General features: G+C 41.6%; 1 protein-coding gene across 1 annotated transcript in view; it reads left to right on the forward strand.

The window, feature by feature from the left end:
- Nucleotides 1-20083, forward strand: part of DOCK2 (dedicator of cytokinesis 2) — a 418491-nt gene that overhangs the window by 117697 nt on the left and 280711 nt on the right. The window lies entirely within an intron of this gene.

Here is a 20083-nt window from a genome sequence, read left to right on the forward strand (position 1 = left end):
CCTACTTCTGCTCAAGTTGAAGACATGTATGTACCCCAAACTGATCTCTGATAACCACCAGTCCCCTGACCAGGGCCCACTGCTAAGAGCCTTGGGGTGCACTGTTTTTGAGGTTGGTGAGTTAGGTGGCCACACCCCTGGATATGGCCAGGCAGGATTAAAAGTCAGTATTCATCATCTACCTCATCTCCAGCAACACTTGATATTTGCAGGATCACAGCTATCTGTGAGGGTGAAAAAAAAAGACTTTTGAGGGTCAGCACTGTTTTCTTTATACTAAGGCCAACACTTCCCAATTTTTAATTTCTCTGTGTCTACACCAGTGTCAGTGTTAAAATGAGAAGCAAACTGTACAAGAAACAAGAGGTCTTAGAAAGCAGGGGATCAGTCATCACCCAACTGAGATTTATTCAGAGAGCTAGGCTTGAATATTTATGTAAATTGTCTGGAAATCACAGAAATATTCAGGAACCACTTCACTGTAAATATTCTTTTTCCCCAATGCCTGGTTAACATGGTGCATCCAAAATTGCTGTCTGAATTCCTATCCCTGGAGTTAAGGATAGGAGAAGGGCACACGAAGCAAAGTGTTCTGGTGATTTTATATTCATGTCTATGGCTTCCTGACCATTCAGACAGATGTGTGCCAACAGATTAATGCAATAAATAGATGGTTTGTTTGTGCAAGGTGGTTTGTTGCAAGGTGATCAGAAACTAATCCTGGTAAGTCTTTTTGCGTTTCTTGTATACTGGGTTTTAAAAAGTGAGCGTTCTGTGGTTTTCACATTCTGCCTTCCCCATCAGAATGAATTGCCCTCACTCTGAAGGCTTTGACATATGCCTGCCCCTTCCTGCCCTGGCAGTTTCTTCCCGGATTCCAGGTGGCGTCCCTGTAGAGATGAATCGGGTCCCACCCCAGGGAGGTGGCAAGGGTGACTTCAGCTGCATATGGTGCTGCACCCCACAGGCAGCAGAGGGTGGGGCTACTTGGCTCGCCTTCATTGTTCAGACCCACCGTCATTGTCATTGTCAGGCGACCGGCTTAGCATGAGGCCAGATGGAGTGCTAGCACCATCCTGGATGGGGCAGGTGCTGTCCATTCCAGGCTGCTGGAAGTCAGAGTAGTTCCTTTACTGGAGTCACATCTCCTGGGCTGGTGATGGCCCCTGAGAGGGAGCATAATCCCAGAGCAGGCTGGACAGCTGCTGCTCACCAGTCCTGCTGTGTCTCTGAGTTTCTGATTCAGTAAAAACCCTCCGATTAATATTAACAGACAGAAGGCCAGCCCCTGTGTTGTACACAGTTAGACATGAAATGCAAAATTCTTACCTTTAAACACTTAAAGAGACTAGAAATAAGTGAACAGAGAACTCTTTGGGACCCCTTTTAAAGGGGAGGCAATATATAATTAGTCTATCCATCCTTGGTTCGCATGTGAAAGCAGTATGTATTAAAGGTAATTCCTCTCCCACGATTGATTTGCTAAGTGAACCCTCTTCCCAAAATAACCCCAAAGGGAAACTTCAGCTCATACCCCTTCTTAAGTATTCAGGTTCCAAATGAATAAAATCTGAATTCACGTGTGCTTACTGGGTGTCATTGGCTCCTGGGTGAGTGTCTCCTTTATACCCTTAAATAAGGTGAGTTTGATTCCTTAGCCAAGTTTGAGCTGTAATGAAATCCCTCCTGTTGTTCTCCCTGTGAAGTGTCCTGTGCCTTAGGGATGGGATTTGCTTTCAACCTGCACTCATTTAACTGCCAGATGTGCAAATTGCCTGGAGTATTGTCGGTGACATTAGCTTGTACTCACAGCCTTAAACATTTGTACTGATATCAAGCAGAGGGGCCAGAAGGCTTTTAGGCACTTTCTGAAATGTTGGCAGACTATCCTATTGGCCTATCTTCAGGAGGATCCTTTGGAGAAGGGAGTGAGAGAAGGTGTACCGGTTAATGGCACTGTTCTTGTATCTCACTAGGCCTGGGTTGAATTCCTGGTTCGTCTTCTTATCAGCTGTGTGACCATCGGCAATTTACTTAAGCTTTCTGATCCTTAGTAAGCTCATCTGTAAAATGGAAAAATAATAACAATATCTATCTTAAAAGGCTGTTGTGTGGGCTAATGAGGTGAATAATGCTTTTAAAGTGCTTATGATGTCATAATGTCCTATACTAAGTGGTAGCTGTTATTATTGGTGGTGTGGCTATTATTTCTTCTGCTCCTTTTGTTTTCCTAGCTTCTGTTCTGACCTTCTAATTCTTTGCAGTAAGGGGGTCCCTTCATGTTTGACAGTTGCATGTAGCCCTAAGCCAAGCTTCCTTGTTTTCCTGGAAGCTACATGTATATCCTCAAACTCTGAGAAACACAGGACTTAATCAATAACAGGGCCTTGGCTTGTATGTGCTTCCCACTCTGGTTTTGAAGGGTTTTGTCCAACCTTAATTTCATTTCTCCATAGTTTTGCAAAGGGCCCATGCTATGTATGCCTACAAGAAGTGGAGGTCAGGGTGAGATGTTTGTGCTTTCTTGTTTTATTGTTTATCTTGCTGTAGGCCTCCACACAGTTAAATAGTTTGGAACAATTGCCAACCATCCTTTATGATGGTTTGTTCCATGGGGCTCTTTTAATACACACACACACTTTACCCCTTTTTTCTTTCATGTAAGCAATTAGTCTCAACTTTTACTAGACCTGTGATCTTGAGTAAATTACTTAATCCTTGTAAATCTCAATTTCCTCATCTGTGAAGTGGGAATAACCACAAAACGTGTCTCATTGGGTTGTCAGGGGCATAATATGGCTTTTTAGCCTCTGGTGTGAGAGGGTTAAAAGAGTCTCAAACAGCCAAGTCTCAAATAGGGAATGGCTCACCTAGCGTGAATGACTTCAGGGTTCAGGGAGAGGAGAACTAAGAAATCTGTGGAGACTAATTTGCTGTCTTCTCCAACTCAAGCTCAGACTTGCCTTCTGGTGGTGATGGGAGAAAGGAATAGATGTGCCCTGAGAAAGCTTTGAGGGGAGTCTAAGAGAAAAGCAAACCTTATGCGCCTTTGGAACAGATTTGTCCCTATGAGAACCTAATCTCTAAGTAATGTGTCTTTTTAGTCTGATGCTAATCAGATGAACCATCTGGTTCAGTGTAAACTGCTTTAGGATCCACATTGCTCGCTTTTCTCAACTTCCAAAACAAACAGAGGAGGAGTAGAGGGAGAGACGGAGAGAGAGACCCAGAGAGAAAAACAGAGAGAAACAGAGACAGAAAGACAGAAGAAAAGAAAGACCCAGAAAGGGATCCAGAGAGACAGAGACAGAGTCCTGACAGAGATTTGGAAGTTCTTCCAGTTTTTATTTTCAGCTAATGGGTTTTTCTTTGGAAACTGTATTGAGAAGCTGTTCTGTGAGTACAAAGCACCCAGCTTTTCTTTTATCAGGATGTAATTTCCTTCTTTCCCCCTCCTCTTATCTGTTGCCCACAGTATGTGGAGCTGCGGGGACCTCAGTTCACTGTGGGGGATAGGGGCACAGATGGCTGTGCCCAGTACCATAGGGGGTTTATCTTTGCTAATCAGCACATCACGGCAGCACTGGCCTGGGAATAGAGGAAAGTCCTCTCACTCTGCAGTTATTACTTTGCTTGGTAAACTTATGTAACATCTCTGAGCCTCCAGGATTCCACATCTGAAGAATGTGAATAGGAATGTTGCCATGAGGATATGGACTTTTGATTCAGGTAATTCTTGTTTCTGATTCTGCCCTGGTCACTTAGTAGCTGTGTTCTTTTGAACAAGTAACCTCTCTGAACCTTGGTTCCTTTAGCTACAAAAATGGGATAATTATGTAAAACAACCAGCAGAGTACTTGACACACTCGCTACTTATTTAAAAGCACCTGTTGCGTCTAGTGTATAACAATAATAGCCAAAAGAATAATAATGACATCAATAGCATCTTAGAGAGAGAGGGACAGACAGACAGACAGACAGACAGACTTATATTTATTAAATGTCAACTATGCATTAGGTGTTATATAGGACATGAACATGTATTAAATTCTCACAACAACCCAATATCACAGGTATTATTATTCCCATGATATAGATGGAGAAACTAAGGTCTGGAAAGTCAAGTAACTTTCATCCTAATGAGGCCAAATATTACACAGTGTATTAGGGTCTTCATGTATTGGGCTATGTGTTGCTGGGGTAAGACATACATCCCCAAATCTCAGTGGTCTAGCTATGTGGAGGTTTAGTTCTCTCTTTCGCAAAGTCTGAGGAGGGCTCTGTGCCTTTTGTCCCTTCTGAAGCTATTCCAGCTGGTACCATGGCCTCCAGGCAGAAGGAAAGAAAGGGAGGGAGGATGGATAGCCACACTTGTTAACTACCACAGCCTGAAAGTGACACCCACCACGTCCATTCACAGTCCCTTGGCCAGAACCCAACACAAGTTCCCAACCCAGCTGCAAGGGAATCTGGAAGTGAAGGGATGCACATGGAACATTTGATGAGTGCTGCCTCTGCTATTCACAGGTAGTAGGTGTTAGAGTTGGATTCGGAACACAAGTCTTTTGAATAACAAAACTCATCTTCCTTCTCCTATGCCATGCTTTATTCTCAGAATGAATAAAAAGGAGACAATAGTGCTTATTTTCTTGTTGAAAGTGCTTCCTTCATCATATTAGAAAAAGTGCCTCCCTATACCTCCCAAGGGAATTTTTTTCTTCCATCTTCCACTCCTTGTCCCTGTTTCCAATGCTGGACAACTCTCTGACAGCTGTGCCTAGGGACCTTTGCCTGGGCGGGAGATGGGACTCTTGATGTCAGTAGTAGCCATGCTGCTGCAGCTTTTCAGAGCAAGCTGTGGTGTTAGTGGGCCACCTGGAGCTTGGGGTGTCCACATCAGGCTGGGCTCTGAGACTGTTCAGAAGGAAAAGGCAGTAAGAGAATGAGTCCTCTTCCTTCCAGGATATGCACTAGTCTTGTGGCGGGCTTCTCGTCTCTCCTGACATTATACACAACCTTCCACAATTCTTCTATTTGCAAATATTGCCTAGAAGGCATTCTCTCTCCCCAAGGCCTTCCCCTACCTCCAGCCACTAACCAGTAGCTCCTACTCATCCCTTTAAGACCCAAACCTGATGTCTGCAGTAAGTAGGCATTTCAGCCCCATCCATTCAGCATTTACTCTGTTTCTACTATAGGTGGGGCCTGGGAGGTAGTGGGGATGCAACTGTTGCAAGTTTGCAAATTTCTGCACCAAGTTCAGTGTGCAAAGATGATAAAGCTTCTAGTTTTTGTTTTTGTTTTTTTGTTTTTAAGATTTTATTTATTTATTTGACAGAGAGAGAGGGAGAGAGGGAACACAAACGGGGAGTAGGAGAGGGAGAAGCAGGCTTCCCGCTGAGCAGGGAGCCCGATGTGGGGCTTGATCCCAAGACCCTGGGATCATGACCTGAGCCTAAGGCAGACACTTAACGACTGAGCCACCCAGGAGCCCCTCTTTGTTGGCTTTTAGTCTAATCTTTTTGAGTCTTTCCTTTACTTTGTACTGTGGCAACTTAAAATTTTCATTTAGTGGTACCTTGTGGCTTCAGATGTAACCAGTCTTTCAGATTCAAAATAGTCCTCTCCCTCTTTCCAATGTTGCATCTGGCACAGTGTCCCAGGAACCAAATTAGGAAAGGAAAGAAAGACTCGGCTTTTGGCTTTCCCCACAACCTCTCCAAAATGGTTCTCTTTAGGACTTTGGCTCAAGAGGAAACTTTGGGGCACACATGTCTGTGGCTGTAGGTCTCAATCTCAAGCAGAGGGGCCACTAGCCTTCCCCTCTGTCACATCTTCTTCCTTTCTGAGGAAGCCTTCCCCACCTCTTTCCCCAGCGGTTATAAAAATGGGATGGCTGCCAGGGTACCTGACCAAAAGGGAAAGGTGGGACAGTAGAGAGTTCAGTACGATCAGAATATTATCCTCAATTCACAAAGGGGATAAAACAAGGCATAGACCCTCTGTGAGGGAGATTTCTCAAACCTTAGGTGCACCTGGGGAGCTTATTAAAATTGCAGATTCCTGGACCCTATGCCAAAGATTCTGACCCTGAAGATGGTGGGAGGGCAAATGATATGCGTGGTATCAGCCCTCCAAGTGGATTCTGATAAAGATGGCCCTCTGGCTGACGCCTCTGGAGTTGGAAGCACAATGCCAGGAGCTTGAGTGGGGAAAAGGAGAGCAGTGTGGGCAGCGAGAAGTGGCTCCCACAGTGCGTAGTGCAGACTTGCATCTCCATACTTGACCTCCGTGCTCTTATTTGTCTGTTCATGGAACTGTCTGTGCTGATGGAATGGACTTCTTATGAATAAGGGCTATGATTTATTTCTTTATGTGCCTACTCTGCTTAGAATTTCACTGATGCCAGCTTTCAGAAACTGGTCTTTGGAACTTGGCAGTAATGCAATTAAATGGCCAGAGTTGCTTACAAAAGGGGAAAGGAGAGGAAGGACTTTGATTGTACAGAACTGGAAGCATCACAGTATAGTTGATTCATAATACACCTCATCATTGGTCCACACAATCCCTACTTTTTTAAATTTATATATTCAGTTATCTTTAACAATAAATTAAACATTCAGGCACTCACTACCCAAAACAAAAACTAGAAACTTAATCAGTTACATGTGACCATGTGGCTCTGTCTTTCTCTACCTAAGGTGACCACGTTCTTGAATCTTCCTTAATCATTCCTCTGCTTTCCTTTTTATGCAGCTTTATTGCATCTCTGTATATCCCTAGTGCTTTGGTTATTTTATCTTTATAAAAAGGGTATTGAACTGTGAGTAACTTGGTGGGAGTGGGGGGAAACTTACTTTATTTTCATTTAATATTATACTAAGATTCATCCATATTACAGGTTGCTCGAGTTCCTTGTTTTGACGACTGTGGAAGGTTCCATTGTGTGAATAAACCATATAATTTCAAGCACTTGGGCTATTTCAGTATTTCTCTATTGTAAGCATTGCTGCTAAGAACATTCTTGTACATGCTTCTTGTTGCAAATGTCCAAGAGTCTCTTTTGTGTTTACAACTACTAGAAGATTTGCTTGGTCATAAGGGACCAAATGCTTGACTTCAGAAGATGGTGATAAACTGTTTTCCAAAGGTGGTTGCACCAGTTTACATTCTCATCAGTAATTCATGAGGGATCCTGTAGATCCACATTCTTTTAACACTGGGTATTATCCCACTTCTTAAGTTTTACCAAAGATGGAGGTGTAAGGTAAGTCTTCCCTGTCTTGGGTTACATTTCCTTGATCACCAATGATGATGAAAATCCTTTCTCATGTTTCTTTGCCACTTGTGTTTCATGCCTGTGATATGTCCGTCCATGTCTTTTGTTCATTTCTCTGTTGGGTTGGTTGTATTTCTCTTACTGGTTTACAGGATATTTTATGCATTCTTCATACTCATCTTTTGCTGACCTTACGTATTATGGATATCTTCTCTCATTTATACACTCATAACTTATCTTCATTTACTTAAGATGTAATTTCTTAACAGAAGTTCTTACTTTTAATATCAATTTACTGATCATTTTAATAGTCAAATCTTATGTCTTGTTTAAGAAATCTTTCTCAATCCCAAAGCCTAAAAGATTTTCATTTGAATTTTTACTAAGAATTTTATAATTTTACTTTTGATACAGAAGTTTGTAATCAATCTACAGAACTTACGTTTTATATATGGTGTGAGGTAGGAGTCTGATTTTATCTTTTTTGCCATTTAGCCATATACTGTTCTCAGTTTCAAATGTGGGACAGTCTATTTTCCCCATCTTGGTGTCATTTTGTATTTCAAGGACATTACCTTTCCCTGGGGACTTGAGGGCAGGGAGTCCTGCTGGAGCCTGTATTCAATCCCTGGTCCACAATGTGCAATTCCTCTGTGCTATTATTACTGGTTGAGGGTGGAAAGGTCAGAAGGGCCAGAAGGGTCAGGCCTCTTTTTCTGTAGGCAAGCCCCAAATCAGGCTCCTGTGTTATGTCGGCTTCCTATATTATGTGGCAAGACAGTATTTCTCTAGGCTTGGACCTTCTCAGTTATGAAAGAAATGAGATGGTTTCTTTGAATGATCATTTATCTTAAGCAAAAAATTGCTTGGGTCCATAGGTGGTTTCTTTATGTATCTGATTTAAAAAAAAACACTGAACTAAGAGTAAGGAGACCTGAATAATAGCAACAACAGTAATATGAACAGTAGGAACTGCAGGTGACGTTTATTGAGTGCTTCTTATGCACCAGGCACTTTGCTACACACTAATGCTCATTATCTAATTTATTGCATAGTTGTGTGGCCTTGGCCAAGCCATTTAACCTCTGTGGAGCAACTATACAATCATGACATTGCACAAGATTTTCCAGAGCTCTAGCAACATGAAAACCTATGATTTAAAAAATTATTCTCTGATTCACAATGATAATATTGCTGAGTCTTTCAAAGATTGTTTCATGCCTAAAAACCCCTTCTCCTATATATTGCCCGCAATGCTTTAAAATATCCTGCCTGAGCTGGGAGCAAGGAATGAGGCCATTTTATAGAAGGTCAAACAGATGAAGGGAAACCATGATGCCCTCAAGGTCACGTAGCCAGGCTCGAACCCTGGTAAAGGTAAAAGGATTTATGTACCAGAGCCAATTTATTTTCTTCAAGAAAGAGCTGTTGAGTTTTGAGTACCTAAGTTTTTTTTTTTTCACCAGAACACTTGGAGACATCAGAGATCTTCAAATAGGGGTTTGCCCCTCCCACCTACAGTGTTACAAAGCCACATCTAGTTCCAAAATGTCCCTTCCGCACTTGGAGATCTGAGAAGTGGCTGTCCCTCACATCTCTTCCCTTTTCAATGTGACTGATCGCAGAATTCAATCTCAGGAAGAAACCCTCAGATCTACAATCAGAGAAGACAGTGATTTAAGAAGCTGCAGGACAAACCCAGGAGACATTTGATAAAGTGTCCTTTTTTTTGGCTGAAGTGAAAAGAGATTGACATACAATCAAAGAAAAGAATCCCTCTTGAACCTCCCCAAATACTTAGAATAGTAGCTTTTAATGGCATTATGAAGTATGATTTAATTGTGGGGGAATCCCAGATTACCTCTTTAATGACAACCCAAATCAACTCTTCTGTAATTAAAAAAAAAAAAAAAGTACCTCATTAAAATTAGAGAACTGCAAGATCAGGCTGTTTCTGTGCCTTTCGATCCATGACCCATGGGGTTCTTTCCCAGTTCTGGAATGATTCTTTATATGAGAGGAAACATACACAATGAGAGAATTTCTGTAAATCTTTACAAATTTATATGTTGACTCCAAAATTGTTTTGTTTGTTTTCATTGTGGAATTACAGTCATGGGTGGTTTAAATTATAGTGAGGCAGGGTTTTAGGACATTCTGAGGCTTTTATGAGGACCTGTTTTAAGTTTGATTTTGCTGATTTTTCCCCCACAACATCTTCCTAGAATAGAAGGAAGTTTCCTTAAGACCACAATACAGCTGAATTGAAAAACAGCTGCAGATTCATTTCAATTCAAGTGATATTTATTGAAAATCTAAAAATGTAGCTAGCACTATGCTATGGGGAGTATGAAAGAAAGATAGTCATAAATAATTTTATGGCCACCATTTATTTAACCATTATATTGTGCCAGACACCATGCTAAGTTTTTTCACCCATTATCGCGTTATCATGACCTCCCTGTAAAGTATAGGTATTAATATCCCCATTTTACAGGTGAGGAAACTAAAAGTTAGAGAGGCTGAGAAACTTGTCAACAGTCATAGACCAATAGCATATCAGGACCAGGATTCCAGTTGGGGTCTGTCTGATTCCCAAATGTACTCTCTGAGCTGCTGTGCAAAATGGCATTTAAACAAAAGGGTTTCTGTCCCCCTGGGGAGCTTACAGTTGGGAGAGAAAAGATTTACTCCAGAGGTCTTCAAACTTGAACCCACACATGAAGGTAATAGAAATAAAGATGCAGGTGCATCTGGGTCGCTCAGTCATTTGAGCATTGGACTCTTGATTTTGGCTCAGGTCATGATCTCATGGGTCTTGGGATGGAGCCCTGCATGGAGCCCTGTGCTCAGTGGGTAGTCTGCTTAAGATTCTTTTCCTCTCCCTCTGCCCCTGCCCCCACTTGTGAGTGCACTGTCTCTGTCTCTCTCTCAAATAAATGAATAAATAAATCTTTAAAACAAAAGAAATGAAGATGCAGAGTAATAGTTACTGTGCCTTTTAATAAAATAACCTTACCAATATATATTTTAATAATAATATAATCTTCAGTTATATTTAAAAAAATTTTTTTAAGATTTTATTTATTTACTTGAGAGAGAGAGACAGATAGTGACAGAGATAGCAAGAGAGCACAAGCAGGGGGAGAGGCAAAGGGAGAGGGAGAAGCAGGCTCCCCGTGGAGCATGGAGCCCAATGTGGGGCTCGATCCCAGGACTCTGGGATCATGACTTGAGCCGAAGGCAGATGCTTAAACCAACTGAGCCACCCAGGTGCCCCCAGTTATATTTTTTATAACACATTTTCTTCTTACCTATGAAACATGTGAGAACTTTCTTTACTTTGTAAAGAAATGTGATTCCTTTTATTTTTTCCTAAAACACAGTGCCATTGGGTCAGTCAGTCATTTTTCCACCTTTGACAGAGACAAGTGTACAGAGAAGTATTTCTCTACCACTAAGAAAGCAGGGTGAGGATGATCAACTGAAACTCAGCTCATGGTGGGGAGGCTACAGGGAATGGTGAGGACCAGGAGGGGAAGTCCATGCCATGGGTACAGAGGACAGCTGTGAATCAGTACCAACTCTTTGTTGCCATGTCAATATGTGGACTCAATGCTACCTGATCTTCCCCTCTTTGGAGAGAAGTTCCACAAATGTGTTTTTATGTGAAGCCTACCGATATGTTTTTTAAGCAATATGCAGGCCAAACAAAGCCTGCATATGGACCCAGGACAGCAAGCCTCTGGTGTAAATTTATCATTTATGGATTTAAAATAATTTATAGGGTTTGAATCAGTCTATTACAGGTTTATAGGGTTACTTACAAATAACCCTGCATATGACTATTACCAGAATTTGGCGAAAACAGTGCTTTTGGGGACAGGTTTATGGAGGAGGTAGGTGAATGTGGTATAGGGCCTCTGGAGAACAGACTCTGGGGCAACCCTGTAGTGTCAGAGGAGGAACCCTGTCTCACTGGAGACCCCCAACTTTCAAGTCTCAGAACTCGGGGTTCATCCTTGCCTGACACACTCCCTTGCTAATGGGGTCTCCAACCAGACCATATCATAAGCTTCCCCAGGCATATTCCTGGGAATGCTGGTCCAGGATTGGAAAAATGACATTTATTATTTATAGAAAGTAGTATTATCAAAATATTGTGTTCTTGTAGAACTTTGGAAATATATAAAAGCATCTATGAGCTCATAATTTAGAGGTAACCATTGCTTATTCTTCCTGTTTTTTCTACAATATATTTTAAATAATTGGTTTGTAATCTGCTTCTTTCACTGAGGATGTTTTCCCATGTCATTTTTAAGGACCTCATAGGACTCTGTTGTATAGATGGGCTATAACTGATTGCACTATTTTCCTATTTAGGGACATTTGGGTTCATTTAATTTAATGTTAGAAAAACTTGCTGGAATTCATAGCCTTGATAGACAAATCTTTGTCCTCTGTGCTCATTATTTCTTCACTGTTAGACATGAATCTCACTCAGCTTTCCCAATGCTTGTCGAGGATCATGACTCTCCCTTCTTCTTCCCCTACACACACATGCGCACATGCACACACACGCACTCTCACACACACTGTCATATGCAGGATTTTGTTTCCTCCTTATGTGATAGACTCAGCAGAAAGCAGACCATATTGTCCTCAGCGAAGAGCTGGAGTGGTATGATCCAATTTGGGAAGGGCATGTTATTACAACTCCACTGTCATCCTTGATAGCAGGGGGTGTGTCTGTGTGTGGATATTCTCTGCAGTACCAGGCACTTAAATGCAACCACGTCGAGAGCCCTCATTAGCCTCAGGCAGCCAAAGTGGATTTGCTGAGTGTGATACCCTCCAGGCTGGAGCGACTGCCCAAGTGGAACCAGACACTGGAGCAAAGGGGGAAGCCAATTATTCAAAGGCAAATAAGGCTCTAATTATGGTTTCAGCTAACAAGGATAAAATTGTTTGAGGAGAGACATCCCATTTTTGAAGTAAGCACAACACAGGACCATCATTCAGAACAAGGGCTTGGATCTAGTCCTGACTTTGCTGTCTTCACCATGACACTTCGCATCTAGGAGCATCAGACTCCTCATCTGCCAAATGGGAACAGCATAGGATGCTTATGTCATGGGTTTATTGTGAGCATCATGGGTGGCCGTGCCTGTGAGAGGCGTAGTGGGGTCTGGTACTTAGGATGGGCTCACAAATGGAACACCGCTGTCATCATTAGTGACTATTACTAGTATTACTGTTACTGAATCATCTGATAGCGGAACAGAATATGAAATTGAAACTCAGGAGACCTGGGTTTTCAGCTTTGCAGTTTTCTATTTGTTCCAACTTAGAAGTGAATGACTCTCTAAGTTTATTTTCCTCGTCTCTCAAATGACAAGCTTGGATTAGGGGTTATATCAGGTGTCTCACTCCGATGTTTGTGGACCCACCTGTGCTGAGAGCTATATATCATTCTCTTCACAGAGCCTCACGTCAGCCCTACTCATAGAGGCTATTATTCTCTTCCTTTTCTGCACACACAGGAAGCTGGGATCCAACCCCCGCTCCTAATTTCCATACTACCCTGAATTGTCTGCATGTCCCCAGCATATAGATTTGTTGGCTGCACTCAAGGTTTTTGAAATGTCTGAGATGGTGATGAGACTCAGGACTGTGCTCACACTGCTACCTTCCCTCTTTTGCCCAATCCCTCCAAAAACAGTAGATGCAAAAGTCCAGAAGGAGACTCCTGTCGGACTTTGGGGGTGGCTCCTGATACCTCCGCTCTATTTAACGTAAATGAAATTGATAAACACTTGTTCTCCTTGGCTGGTGGGTTGTTTTGAGAGTTACCTAAAGGACTGTTTATGCATGTGTGTGTTAAAGAATTGAGCCCACTAGGTAGATCAAATATCTGAGCTGGAAGGGACGTTAGCCATCAGCTGCCCAGAGGTGGTCAAATTTAGCAATTCAGAGAAGATGGGAAGAAGAAGTTTCACCCTTGCATGGATAGCAAGCAGACCTACTTCCCTTGCTTCTACCAGAGTAGCACTCTCTCCCTCTCCCTCCCTACTTCCCTCTCTCTCCTCTCCCACCTCTCTCCCCCTCTCTCTAGACATCCAAGACAATTTGGTTTAAACAAAGAAGTCTAGGTCTAAAGAATTCTCTGAAAAATTGATCTGTTTCTGATGAGGGGTTTGATAGTGGGGAGGCTGTGTGGGGGGGGGCAGGGGGTCCATGGGAACTCTGTACTTTCTGTTCAGTTTTGCTGTGAGCTTAAAACTGCTCTAAAAAATGTCTATGTTAAAAATGTTAAAAATCCAGTGACCATACACACAGAAACACAAATCGAGCTGCCCCTCCTGTCATCCCTTCTGCAGAGGAAGGGGAAAGGCCCTTAAAGATTAAGTGGCTCCAGGGAGGCCAGTTAGCTGCCCACGTACAGATTGTTATTGGAAGTGTGACTCAAGTGTGGTGGGGTCCTCTCTCTTTCTGGTTCAGGGGCACATGTCCGTGCCTTAGGCAGGTGGCGAGGGAATTTATTTCATCGTCCACGCCCATGGTAGGCCAGTGGTTGGTGAATGCATCTGCTGTTGCTGTGTGTCAGGGGTCCCTGCAGCAAACCCCTGTGAGCCAGCTGCGGTGATGATTTCCCAGGGCTGCCTCAGGAGGAACTCACAAGGTGATTAGGTGGTGCTTCAGGCCCACACTGTGCCCACCCTGCAGTCCACCAGCCCCCAGCTCTTCACGTCTGACCATCTCCCTGTCTGTGTCTCCATCTCAGTCATTGCCTGACCTCCCACTTCATCCCCACATCTTCCCTGTGCAGCCCCGTCCTTAAATCGCTGCCTTCCCCCTGTCCTGGAGCAAAACCTGGCCCCTTGCCCCTTGCCCCTTGGTCCCTTCTTAAGCCTGCATCAGCCATTAACTGATTCTGAGTGAGACTCTCCTACGCCCATGCCCTCTAGTTCCAGGATGTGGGGTAAGTGTGGCAGTTGACCACAGGCTTCAGAGAGAGAACGGGTGGGCTGTAGGAATTCATTCCATGTCATATTCCCTGCCAGAGAGAGCTACAACCAGTTTTCTTTCTGGGTCATCTAAGAAGTAGGCATGGTGAGCATTGCTTTTTTTTGTTTTGTTTTGTTTTTCAGAAACACAACACAGTCTTATTTCATTTGGAGGAAGCATATTTCCTCTACTGATTTGGCTTTGGCCTCTATCCTTTTGGATTAGCCAATCCTGCCATTATTGTGCTAAGTAGCATCCGCAATTTCCACCCATCTTAAGCCCATTTTACCCTCCGTGTTGCCGCTCTACTCTGGCCAAAATTGGCTCCGTTACCCAGGAGGAACAGGGTCAGCTTTGATTCGACTGTACATTTTAAGCATCCCTCCCCTCCATAATGAAAGTGTGTTGTTTTTTAAAAAAATGTATGTTGGGTCCTTCTAACACACCTCCCCCCAGTGAACTCTTTGCAGGCTCCTCAAGACAGTGGGGAAGTTTTTAAGTCCTCCTCCTGCAAGGGTGAGCTAAAAGAAGTTGGCAGCTGGTATAGAAGCTCTGGCCCCCTTGTGCCGGCAGCTTCTGGCCACAGAGGGCGTTCCTCCTAGCTTGCATTTGGTTTATCAAAAATCAAACAAATGCAGTGAGAATCCACATATTATGGATCTGGGGAGGCTCTGATTCTTTTGATGCTTCTCTGAGGCACCTCCTGAATTTGCACCTTCTTGCGTTCAGGTAAAGAGTGTTTTCTCTGTATTCCAAGTAACTGGCATTGAGTAGGTCCTCAATGCATGTTTATAGGATGAAGAAACAATTATCTTAATTGAAAGATAGATAACATAGTCTGTTTGGAGAAATACTGTACTAAGAATAGGAAGATTGGATCTCTAGTCCCGTAAAGCTACTAACAAGCTGTGTGACTTTGGACAAACCACTTACCCTCTCTGGGCTCCATTCCTCATGTGTATCATCAGAGATTTGGATCTCTAAGATTGTGTCCATCTGTGTCAGTAAGTCTGTATTGCCAGAAGAGCATAGAAAAAGAGGCAGCAACTTCAAGTACAATTAAAACTGCTTGAAAAGCATTTGTTATCTTGGGGTTTTTGAGGGTACTAATGTCGGCTTGACATGAAAGACACTGAAGGACTCATTGTGTTCAGAGGTATCCTGGGTAGTGTATTGTTCACAGGCCTTGGCTGAATCCACAGTCTGTCATTAAGAGGTTTGTTCAGGGCTGGGTCTATGTTTCCTGGCTTGGGGGACTGCACCAGTTTTCTGAGCACTTGGAGAGGGGGTAACAGTCAGGACAATAGAACCTCCATTTGCAGGTGGATTTTTCTCTTCATGCATATATTTCCACAGGTCTCAATAAATTGGTTTTCATCAGCTGTGCCCCTCCCTGCCAGTGTCCCAGATTTGCCAGAACCTATGTGTGTAATGAGATGCTTGGTTTGGTTTGGTTTGGTTTGGTTTATAGGGATTCTGGGCTCCCCTCTGGTTGCAGCTGCAGGTTTTTAAATCAATTACAGCCTAGGTAGCAAGAGGTTCAGTACAGCACTCTGCTGTCTGTTCAACGCTTGTGCCAAGAAGTCAAGAGGTCCCAGGCACGTCTCAGGAAAATCTGTGGTGTTTCAGGGGCCTACGGTGAGTTGCAAATCTTGATGGATGGTGGGACCAGTCTGCAAACAGCAGAATGGCTTATACTGTGGGTTCAGCAGGAAAAGAAGAAAATAATTCTCTAAGCATAAGATGTGTTACTCCCTCATCCTAGTTCATCAGGAGATCTTAGCCACACACATCAAGAGACAGACCTTGGGATTTGTGGAAGAGAGCAGGAGAGATGGCAGTCTTGTGGCTCTGATGCCTGGCTCCTTCCGTGTGGCCAGGCTTTTTGCAGCTTTTTGCTCTACCTTTCTCCCTCTCTTGCCAACATAGGGGAGAACACTGGATATTTAGAAAATACAAAGTTGGCAAAAATGTGGTGATGTCCTCAAGGAGCTTGCCTTCATTTGCAAAATGAGGCACTCTTCATTAAAATGCAGGATGAATGTTCTGTAGTAGAGCTATAAGCAAAGTGCCATGGGACTGCAGGGGAGAGAGCTAGATGATTCAGTCTTTCTTCTTAAAACATCAAAAAATTTTTTTAAGAAAACAAAACAAAAGAAATACCAAAGAGCTTCAGAACTGTAAATAGTTAGCCTTTCTCAGGAACCCTCTTACACTGTTGGTAGGAATGCAAGCTGGTGCAGCCACTCTGGAAAACTGTATGGAGGTTCCTCAGAAAGTTGAAAATAGAGCTACCATACAATCCAGCAATTGCACTACTGGGTATTTACCCCAAAGATACAAATGTAGTGATCTGAAGGGGCACATGCACCCCAATGTTTATAGCAGCAATGTCCACAATAGCCAAACTATGGAAAGAGCTTAGATGTCCATCAACAGATGAATGGATAAAGAAGATGTGGAATATTATGCAGCCATCAAAAAATGAAATCTTGCAAAAATCTTACCATTTGCAAAGACATGGATGGAACTAGAAGGTATAATGCTAAGTGAAATAAATCAGTCAGAGTAAGATAAGTATCATATGATCTCACTGATATGAGGAATTTGAGAAACAAGACAGAGGATCATAGGGGAAGGGAGGGAAAAATGAAACAAGATGAAACCAGAGAGGGAGACAAACCATAAGAGACTCTCAATCTCAGGAAACAAACTGAAGGCTGCTGAAGTGGAGGGGGTGGGATGGATGGGGTGGCTGGGTGATGAACATTGGAGAGGGTATGTACTATGGTGAGTGCTGTGAATTGTGTAAGACTGATGAATCACAGACCTGTACCCCTGAAACAAATAATACATTATATGTTAATTTAAAAAGTTAAAAAAGTTAAAAAAAAGACATATATGAGAACCTTAAGACAGATTATTTATTTTGGAAGACTTTAACATTGAGTTTTATTAAAATGTATAGAGAGAAAGAAAAAAAATAGTTAGCCTTTCTCAATATATTAGGCTAGATTTGGGTAATTTCTGATTTTTTTTTTCCACAACTTTTTTTTTTCCAAATTTTTTTCATAGCTTTCTTGACTTTGGCCCCAAGAGGGATTCTATATCCATCTATGACTTTGGAAAAGTCGTGTCACTTCTTTGGTTCTGTTTCTTTATCTGTAAAATGGGGATAATAATAGGGCTGATATAAATATTAAATGAAATAATGCTTAGCACAGTCCCTGGATGATAAAAATGCCCATAAGTGGTAGCATAAAATTAATATAATTATTATTTTCATTAAGTTTTCACTTATAATTATTTGTTTTCATTACTATCAGTTCAGAGGTGAAGCCAATGTAGAACATTAAAAATAAATTGTTGCTTAAATTGACTTTTTCAGAATATCAAGACAGGAAAAAAAACTGTGTGAAAAAGAGAATATACATACGTACTATTGTAATGCTGATAATAGTTATTTTGGTAATTTCTTATAAAAACCTTATAAAGTAGGTTGTTGTTCTTTTATAGTTAATAGAAACTTGCTTAACTATACCAGATCTGTAAATGAACAAGCTTACAGTTACTTACTGGTTTTTAATTACTGATCTTTTTTCCCTCAATCTACTTTTCTATAGGAAGAGGGAGATAAGACTGATAATTTGAATAAATACCTTCTATTACTCACCTGGCATAAATTATCACTTGACTGAGGCAAATGATCAGGTGATGGTTTGTAAGGTCGATGTAAAGACAGCGCTTTGCCCACTGGCTTCTAAAGTCAAGGGATGCACAGGCATATATCCTGGACAGTCAGCTTCTGTTGTGCCTGGATTGCAGTCGATTTTATCGATTTTTTTTTTCAACACAACAGCTTCAAAAGGCTCTTCTGCCCCAAAGTAGCTGATCTTTTCAAATCTTTGCTACTTCTTCCTGCTAAGACTTTCAGATAACAGGGTAAATGCAATTAATAACTGAAAACTTTAGTTGATGAGAAGATATGCTAGAATATGTTTAAAGGTTTCACAATACATAGGCACGTAGAGTTGAGCAACTCCTTGGAGAGATTGTCCGATCCAACCTTCTCATTTTACAGCATGAACTACCCAAGGTCACACCATGAGTTAGTTGCAGAGATGGGAAACCAGGAATCCCAATTTTGATTTCTTTCTTGGTACCTGTGTTTTTCAAAGTGTGGGTATGTATTACTATATGCAAAATTATTTTCCTTGGCATGGAGAATAATTTTAGGTATGCACAAATAAAGTACTGTACCACAGAAGCAGAAGATCATTCATTCCCTCCCAACTCCCTTTCAATCTTTCTGGTTATGTCAAGGATTGTATGCTTTTGCTGCTTTGTCTTTAATCTTTCTCTACTAATCTCCTTTGATAACAAGGGAGCAGACCTCAGGCTTAAGTTCCTCTTGGAATTTAATAAAAGTGTTTTGTTTTTATAGTATTGATTGTTACACTTACCTTTCATCTATGGCAAGCAATACTGGTTTTCCATCTGAAATAGCAAATTTTTCTTTTAAAAGAAAGTAAGCAGATTAGCATGCAGCTACTTTATGAAAAAATATTAAGTAAATAATAGTGTAGGGTGTAAATTATGAGCAGTACATGGTAGGTTTCACATTGACAAAAATAATGGTTAACTTGGAAAATAAATGGCTGAACCCTTGGAAAATATTTGATCCTGCCCTTTAGAATTCTTTTGGCCCTTTGAGGATATATATGGCTGAATCCTATTGCTTTCTTATTCATGTCATACCTTTTTAAGGTATCAGCCAGAAAAACAATTATTAGATTTATTTTTTTAAAGATTTTATTATTTATTTGTCAGAGAGAGAGAAGAAATAGAGAGTGAGCACAAGCAGGGGAGGCGGCAGGGAGAGGGAGAAGCAGGCTCCCTGCTGAGCAAGGAGCCCATTGCGGAACTTGATCCCAGGACCCTGGGATCATGACCTGAGCCAAAGGCAGACGTTTAACTCACCCAGGCATCCCCAATTATTAGATTTAAAAGGAGAACCTAAAACTACCCATATACCAGAGATGAACTCAGATATGTCTACAATCCTATTATCGGTAGCTTTCCTACAAGCCAAAAAGCTGGATTGGTAGCCAATTTAGTTTCAGTGTGTAGGTAATTATAAATTATAAACTGTATACTGTTGCATTTATTGAGAACAGAAACTGGTTTTATTTTTCAAGGACTGATGTTCTATTTTAAGATTCTATTGTAGACTTCATTCTTGTTTTGTTTTCCCCTTCTAAGAAGTTCCTTAATTTCTCATTATCTTGCTGTTCAATGAGAGGGTGTGAATGGAATAAAAAGGTGGCAAAATGCAATTTATCTAACATTGTCCTACTGTTATCACATTTTAAAGATTAGAATGTATGGAATGAATGGGTTACAAATATTAAAGTTATCCATCAAAGGGAGGTATAGTTAACTTCCCTTTAACCTACAATTTACGCGTATCAAGTGAATACATGAAGAGAAAGATGTACTACGTTATACTATTGGCTGATTTTCCCATTATCCTTAATGGCTAATCTTCCAATGTTGCTTATTGTGTTTACCTATTCATCTGAAGCAAAAGTTCCTGTTTTACCTATAACTTAGTTAGCCAAATATCCTGGAACTCTGAAGATCGGTTACTGCTAGCCTGGCATGAGCTTTCTTTTCATAAATATCACTCAGAACTTATTCATTTTTCTTCCTGCTGTGGGCCGCCTTCCACTGACCATCATGTGCTTTCCTTTCTTTCTTTCTTTCTTTCTTTCTTTCTTTCTTTCTTTCTTTCTT

Source organism: Mirounga leonina, unplaced genomic scaffold, assembly GCF_011800145.1.
Source record: "Mirounga leonina isolate KUSES-001 unplaced genomic scaffold, KU_Mleo_1.0 Mir_104, whole genome shotgun sequence".
NCBI classification, from domain to species: Eukaryota; Metazoa; Chordata; class Mammalia; order Carnivora; family Phocidae; genus Mirounga; species Mirounga leonina.